Consider the following 8,486-nt stretch of genomic DNA (forward strand, 5'->3'; position numbering starts at 1 on the left):
TAGCAAGATCAAACAGACGGTGCTATACGGTTGGAATTCTGCAATGTATCTTTCATCGTAGAGATAAAAACTTTATGACGAAAAGTTTATGCAGCAATATAAGAATAATTTGGCAAAGGTTACTTTCACGGGAAGATCAAAGGATGATCCGTGGTGGTGGAGATGACGGCGGAATTTGGCAATGATCTTTTAAGCAATTGTGGGAATTGCTTTGGGTGGTTGTGGAGGGTTGATGGATGGCTGTGGAAGGGCAGTGAGATGCCAAGAACGCTGCTCTGATACCAGTTGTTAGAACCCTTGCAGATTCTAAACTTGGGGTTGATCTCTTTAGGGGATCGTCCTCCTTGGAACTCTATAGGGGTTCCTCCCTACAAGTTGCTGCTCAAAGGCTGCAGAAAAGATTCATCTATTGTCTATGAAAATAGGTGGAATACATGACTATTTATAGGGTTTCTAAACCCTAACTCATAATAGGACTCTTACTTAAGACTCCTACTTCTAACCAACTCCTAATAGGACTCCTACTCAAGACTCCTACTTCTAACCAACACCTAATAGGACTCCTACTCAAGACTCCTATTCCTTTACAACTCCTTATTCTTCTCTAAGAAATAACCTCCTAACCCTAGCCGGCCACTTCACCTCTTTAATAGGGTTCGGCTTAGGTAGGTTTTACATGAATGTCCCTCTCAATTAGAACTCTCCTAGCTAGAGTCCTAATAGTCTGTTAGGACTCTAGCTTAGAGAGTCCTAATTGAGAGGAGCATTCATGTAGGAGGTTTTTTCTTAGAGAAGAATTAGGAGTTGTAAGGGAATAGGAGTCTTGAGTAGGAGTCCTATTAGGAGTTGGTTAGAAGTAAGAGTCTTAAGTAGGAGTCCTATTAGGAGTTAGGGTTTAGAAGCCCTATAAATAGCCATGTATTCCTTCTCTTTTCATAAGCAATAGATGAATATTTTCTGCAGCCTTTGAGCAGCAACTTGGAGGGAGGAACCCCTATAGAGTTCCAAGGAGGCCGATCCCCTAATGAGATCAACCCCAAGTTTAGAATCTGCAAGGGTTCTACCAATTTTCTCTCCTCTCCTCTCTTTACAGCTCAGAACTTGGAAAAAAAGAGGGAGAAGGACTTTTGGCCTTTACAACAATTTTGAGCTCTAAAAATCACAAAACAAGATCAAGATTTCGGAGTGTATTATGTATTCTTTCAGTGCTGAATGGGTGGGGTATTTATAGGCCCCAACCCAGTTCAAATTTGGAGCTCAAAACTGTCAATTCCCGAAATTCCGGGATCAGGCGGTTGCACCTCCTGACTGGAGTGGTTGCACCGCCTGGTAGAGCTCGAAAACTAAGCCTTTGGGCGGTGCCACCTCCTATCAGGGGCGGTTGCACCTCCTGCTAGAGCTCGAAGACGGAGCTCAGGCGGTGCAACCTCCTGACTGAGGCGGTTGCACCGCTCAGCCAGTGCTCAGAGACCGAGCCCAAGCGGTGCCACCTCCTGTCAGGGGAGGTTGCACCGCCCAGTCTCGCTCGGAGACTGAGCCCAGGCGGTGCCACCTCCTGTCAGGGGAGGTTGCACCGCCCAGTCTCGCTCGGAGACTGAGCCCAGGCGGTGCAACCTCCTGCCTTGGGCGGTTTAACCGCCTGGCAGAAATCAGGGTCTGAATGGGTTGATCCATTCGGCCCAATTTGGGTTTTTCAGGGGCGCAATTCCCCCAAGATTAAGTTAATGGGATCACCTCCCATTTTCAACTTAATCATTGTGCTAACTATGACATTCCCTAAGACATTTACTGCAACTTGCTCCGGTGCGTCAATCACTTCTTCCGGCGAGCTTCCGGCGAACTTCCGTCGATCATCCGATGAACCCTCGGTGATGCTCCTGTGGACTTTCGGCAAACTCCTGGACTTGCGACGATCTACTTGGCGAGTTCCGACGAGCTTCTTTGGCAAGCTCATGGACTGCTCGGATTTGTTCTTGCAGAACCTCCGACGACTGTCCGAACTTCCGTCGAACTCTCGAACTCGCAATGTGATCATTGTCTTGACTCCGACGCAACTCCTGCTACATGTCTTACTTTTATCGTTGTTAATCCTGCACACTTATCTCAAAATATAAATTATATAACAAATGACAATTGACTTCATCATCCAAATTCGAGATTCAACAGTTGCACCGCCCAGTCTCGCTCGGAGACTGAGCCCAGGCGGTGCCACCGCCTGGCTGGATGTTAGGACTCTAGCTTGGAGAGTCCTAATAGAGAGGGACATTAATGTAAAACTGTTAGGACTCTAGCTAGGAGAGTCCTAATTGAGAGGGACATTCTGTTAGGACTCTAGCTAGGAGAGTCCTAATTGAGAGGGGCATTCATGTAAGAGGTGTTTTCTTATCGAAGAATTAGGAGTTGTAAGGGAATAGGAGTCTTGACTAGGAGTCCTACTAGGAGTTAGTTAGAAGTAAGAGTCTTAAGTAGGAGTCCTATTAGGAGTTAGGGTTTAGAAGCCCTATAAATAGCCATATATTCATTCTCTTTTGAAAAGCAATAGATGAATCTTTTCTGCAGCCTTTGAGCAGCAACTTGGAGGGAGGAACCCCTATAGAGTTCCAAGGAGGCCGATCCTCTAAAGAGATCAACCCCAAGTTTAGAATCTACAAGGGTTCTAACACCTGGTATCAGAGCAGCGTTCTTGGCATCTCGCTGCCCTTCCATTGCCATCCATTAGCCCTCCACAACCTCCCAAAGCAATTCCCACAATTGCTTAAAAGATCGTCGCCGAATTCTGCCATCATCTCCACCACCGTGGATCATCCTTTGATCTCCCCGTGAATTGCAACAGGTTCTGGTTTCCTACCTTACTACTGCTGCAATTTAGTTATCCTTATTCAAAAATCCAAAAAAAAAAAAACTGTTCCAATATTGCTGCATAAACCTTTCGTCACAAATTTTTCATCTCTACGACGAAAGATACATTGCAGAATTCCAGTCGCATAGCACCATCTGTTTGATCTTGCTACTATGCTTATTATATCCAAATTTCTATGAAAGTTTTATAACATCTTTGACACTTCCTAACAGCAGATTTCCTTTTGGTTTTTTCAAAATATTCTCAATATAAACCATTGATCTTTTACGTCTAATCTGCTATATTTGAAAATCTGCACTGTAAAATTTCAGCCGCATAGCACTGTTTGTTTGATCTTGATACTATATTGTTTCTATCCAAATCTCTACGAAAAATTTATGATAGCTTTGACACTTCCTAACAGTGGATTTCCCTTTGGTTTCATCAAAAAATTCTCAATATAAACCACTGATCCTTTACGTCCAATCTGCTATACTTAAAAATCTGTGCTGCAGAAAATTTCAGCGGCATATTGTTTCCTTAACCCATCTATTTGCAATATTTTTTGAATGAAATTTCTTATACACTTCATAGATCATCTTGGCTTCCATCTAAGATTGATATATTAAGGAATTCATCGCTAAAATAATTTTGTGTTGCTGCAAATTTTCATCGCAACCCGTTGAAATTTTTCGACGACAATTCTGCTATCGCAACTTGCACCAATTTTCTGGCTGTTATACTGCTGAAATTCTCTTGATTAAATTAGACATCCTTGCTGTCATATAATCTGTGATTTTGCTATCAATTCCCTCCTCAATTCTCTTAAGTTTTTGGTAGAAATTATATCGAGAAACCATTATTTCTTCGACAACAATTCTATTTTTACAAGACAGTACATACTTGCTTCAACTTCCACTGATTTCTATCAAACCTTTGCTGCCATCTACCACAGGTCCAAAACTTTCATCCACAGCCTTAAAACTCCACCAAACCACACCCTTAAACTGCACCCAAAACTGCCACAAAACAAGCCTAAACCGTAGCCTACATCCACCGATCCACCAACCCTTTCGACCATCAATTCTCTCAACCTATACATGTCTTTAACCTAACAATAAAAGAGAGATCTTAACATCATAGATTTGGAGGTATATACTTATTAGGACTCTAGCTTGGAGAGTCCTAATTGAGAGGGACATTCATGTAAAACTGTTAGGACTCTAGCTAGGAGAGTCCTAATTGAGAGGGACATTCTGTTAGGACTCTAGCTAGGAGAGTCCTAATTGAGAGGGGCATTCATGTAGGAGGTGTTTTCTTAGAGAAGAATTAGGAGTTGTAAGGGAATAGGAGTCTTGACTAGGAGTCCTACTAGGAGTTGGTTAGAAGTAAGAGTATTAAGTAGGAGTCCTATTAGGAGTTAGGGATTAGAAGCCTTATAAATAGCCATGTATTCCTTCTCTTTTCATAAGCAATAGATGAATCTTTTCTGCAGCCTTTGAGCAGCAACTTGGAGGGAGGAACCCCTATAGAGTTCCAAGGAGGCCGATCCCCTAAAGAGATCAACCCCAAGTTTAGAATCTGCAAGGGTTCTAACACCTGGTATCAGAGCAGCGTTCTTAGCATCTCGCTGCCCTTCCACTGCTATCCATCAGCCCTCCACAACCGCCCCAACCAATTCCCACAATTGCTTAAAAGATCGTCGCCGAATTCCGCCATCATCTCCACCACCGCGGATCATCCTTTGATCTCCCCGTGAATTGCAACAGGTTCTGGTTTCCTACCTAACTACTACTGTAATTTAGTTATCCTTATTCGAAAATCCAAAAAAAAAAAACTGTTCCTATATTGCTGCATAAACCTTTCATCACAAAGTTTTCATCTCTACGACGAAAGATACATTGCAGAATTCCAGCCGCATAGCACCATCTGTTTGATCTTGCTACTGTGCTTTTTCTATCCAAATTTCTATGAAATTTTTATGACATCTTTGACACTTCCTAACAGCAGATTTCCCTTTGGTTTTTTCAAAAAAATCTCAATATAAATCATTGATCTTTTACGTCAAATCTACTATACTTGAAAATCTACACTGTAAAATTTCAGCCGCATAACACTGTTTGTTTGATCTTGATACTACATTATTTCTATCCAAATCTCTATGAATTTTTTATGATAGCTTTCACACTTCCTAATAGTGGATTTCCCTTTGGTTTCATCAAAAAATTATCAATATAAACCACTGATCTTTTACGTCCAATCTGCTATACCTAAAAATCTGTGCTGCAGAAAATTTCAACCGCATATTGTTGCCTTAACCCATCTATTTGTAATCTTTTTTGAATGAAATTTCTTATACACTTCATAGCTCATCTTGGCTTCCATCTAAGATTTCTCTATTAAGAAATTCATCTCTAAAAACGATTTTATGTTGCTGCAAATTTTTGTCGTAACCCGCTGAAATTTTTCGATGACAATTCTGCTATCGCAACTTGCACAAATTTTCTTGCTGTTATACTGCTAAAATTCTTTTGATTAAATTAGACATCCTTGCTTTCATATAATCTGTGATTTTGTTATCAATTCCCTCCTCAATTCTCTTAAGGTTTTGGTAGAAATTACATCGAGAAACCATTGTTTCTTCGACGATAATTCTACTCTTACAAGACAGCACATACTTGCTGCAACTTCCATTGATTTCTATCAAACCTTTGCTGCCATCTTCCACAGATCCAAAACTTTTATCCATAGCCCTAAAACTCCACCAAACCACACCCTCAAACTTCACCCAAAACTGCCACAAAACAAGCCTAAATCGTAGCCTACATCCACCGATCCACCAACCCTTTCAACCATCACTTCTCTCAACCTATACATGCCTTTAACCTAACAACAAAAGAGAGATCTTAACATCATAGATTTGGAGGCATATACTATGGCATCTAAGGAGGCAATCAATGCTAAATTCGAAGCCTTGGAGGCACGAATGGAGGATAAGATTCGGACGCTCTTTACCGAACTCAGATTGGGCCGACCACTAAGCCCGAAGAAATCATATCAAGGAGAGAGCTTTGCCCAATCACACCAAGCCCAAAGATATGACTTCCAAGAGAGGGGAAGCTCTATGACCAACCCCAACTATCCATGCATGAGAGTGGACTTCCCTAGATGGGAAGAAGGAGACCCAATTGGTTGGATCTTGCGCGCGGAGCGATATTTTCGGTACCATAAAATCGCGGATGCGTCTATGGTGAAAATTGCAGCTATATGTCTTGAAGGGGATGCTATACAGTGGTTTGATTGGTTTGAACATACTTATGGAGTCCTTTCATGGCGACAATTCAAAGAAGGACTGCTGATCCGCTTCAGACCAACCGATTACGAGAATATTGACGGACAACTAGCAAAGATCCGACTAACCTCTACCATTCAGGAGTACCAAACCAGGTTTGAAAGGTTATCTAATCAAACTCATGATTGGTCTTAAAAACAGCTATTGAGAACCTTCATTGAGGGCTTGAAGCCGGAGATTCGAGGAGAAGTTAAAGCGCGACAACCGTATACGCTTATGGCAGTCATCTCTTTCGCATGACATCAAGAGGAGCAATTGAACCATGAAGCTCGGAGGACTAGGGTCGCTCCTCAACCAGTAATATTGAAGCCCTTAACCCCCCCTACTGTCGACCAAGTCCCTACACCAAAGAGGTTAACAAGAGAAGAGCTTCTGGAGCGATATACGAAAGGGTTATGTTGATATTATGACGAGCCGTGGAGTCGTGAGCATCGCTGTAGTAAAGGGAAACTTCTTATGATTGAACCGATAGAAGAAGAGGTCATTGAACATCCAAAAGAGAGCCTTAAACATGAAGAAGAAGATGCAGAAGAAGAGCCACAACCGACCAAAGTTACGATACATACACTAGTTGGCTACTCAATCCCACAAACGATGAAAGTTGGAAGCCTTCTCAAACAACAACCGATCACTGTTCTCATCGACACGAGCAGCACTAATAACTTCCTAAAAAATAACTTCTTAAAAAGTAAGGTTGCTTTCTATATGAATTTACCTATTGAGAATTGCAGCAGGTTTGTCGTTAAGGTCGCCAACGGACGGATTTTGAAGTGTGATCATAGGTGCCCGCAGGTGAAACTGTTGTTGCAGGACCAAGAGATAATTGTAGATTTCTTCCTCCTCCCTCTTGATGATCATGAGGCCATACTCATAATTAAATGGTTGATGACATTAGGTGATCTTCCTTTCGGCGTCCTCTTCTTCTTTTTGGCCTTCTCCCTGAGGTCTCCGGTCGACGAAAGCTGTTGGCGATCGGTGGCTGCTTCTTCCAGCGGTCGGCGCTCTTCACCGCTGGACGATGAAGAGGAAGGTCGCACTCTCTACTCTCCTTCTTCCTCTTACACGAATAAGAAGAGGGGTTGTCTCTTCCTTCTTCTGCAAGAAGGGAAGAGATCTGCATTCAGAACGAACAGAACAGGGAGGAAAGAAGAAACATCAAGAAAACATCAAGAAAACATCAATTCCGCTATCTGGTCTCCTTCTTCTTCTTTGCAGAAGGGAATGGAACCCTATACTCTCTGCGGCCGGCGTTCTTCTTCCATTGTGAAACAGAGGAGGGCGAAGACGAGGAAAGGGGCTGAGGTTTCTGCTCTCAAGGAGCGATTGACCAGCTGTGCTGTCAAGGAAAGAAAGCGGTTCTGCTCTCCTTCTTTCAGCGAGATCGAAGAAGGTGGGAGATCTGCTCTATTTCTCTTGCACGAACAGAGGAGGGGTCTCCTTCTTACTATTCTAATCGGGAAAAAGGAGGCCGAACAGTGGAGATCTGCTCTCCTGCTTCCATCCGAGAAGGAAGAAGAGAGGGTCTCTGCACCGCCCCTGCTTCTGATCGGGGGAAAGGGGCTCGGTGGCTGATTCCTTCCAGCAGAGGCGAGGCTACGACCAGAGAGATCGGGGACGCTCTGCTCTTTCAAGATCGAAAACTTTCTTCCTCTTCTCATCGTAAGGGGCCCGGAAACATATTGGGGCAGATCAGATCTTGAAACTGAAATCGAACCTTTCTCTCCTGCTCTGCTCGGTGAAACAGAGTTCCTTACGGGGGGGGGGGGGGGGGGGGGGGGGGGTGGCAATTGCAGAAAGGAGAGTTCCTTAAAAAAAAAAAAAAAACAAAAAAAAAAAAAGGTCGGGACATGGCAGCGATGGTCCCTGGGTCTGGTGACGGTGGAGAGAGGGTAGATTCGACGACGAGGCTCCCTTCTCAATTTGCTCGTCCAGTTCCTTTGACGATGCAGCATCAAAGTAGGTCGCGCTCTAGATCGCGGCCTCCTGCTCTTATTTCCAATGAACCTCGGCCATGGACTAGCCTCTTCAAGGCTCCAATTGGAAGCCCGGACCTCAGTTTGGAATTCTTTGCTCCAGAAGTTCAAGCTGAAAAGAAGATTGTTGTGTATGAGATAGATGATTCCGCAGAGTTAATTGAGACATGGTCTATGGCGATTGTTGGCTATGTGGTAGGTCTCAAAACATCATTTTTCCCACTATCATCATTTATAAAAACTAGATGGGGAACATCGGCATTTGACCTCCATATGCTCGAGAACGGTTTCTTTGTTTGCAAGCTATACTCTGAAGAAGATT

At 43.2% G+C, this 8,486-nt stretch overlaps 1 long non-coding RNA gene across 1 annotated transcript; it reads right to left on the minus strand.

The window, feature by feature from the left end:
• Window positions 1–6,715: 6,715 nt before the first annotated feature.
• Window positions 6,716–7,939, minus strand: LOC135598156 (uncharacterized). Its single transcript, XR_010481503.1, has 2 exons — window positions 7,637–7,939; window positions 6,716–7,286 (listed from the first exon to the last, which is right to left on the minus strand). It is a non-coding gene; the product is annotated as an uncharacterized LOC135598156 (long non-coding RNA).
• Between the last annotated feature and the right edge of the window lie 547 nt (window positions 7,940–8,486).

This window comes from Musa acuminata, chromosome BXJ2-1 (assembly GCF_036884655.1).
Source record: "Musa acuminata AAA Group cultivar baxijiao chromosome BXJ2-1, Cavendish_Baxijiao_AAA, whole genome shotgun sequence".
NCBI lineage: Eukaryota > Viridiplantae > Streptophyta > Magnoliopsida > Zingiberales > Musaceae > Musa > Musa acuminata.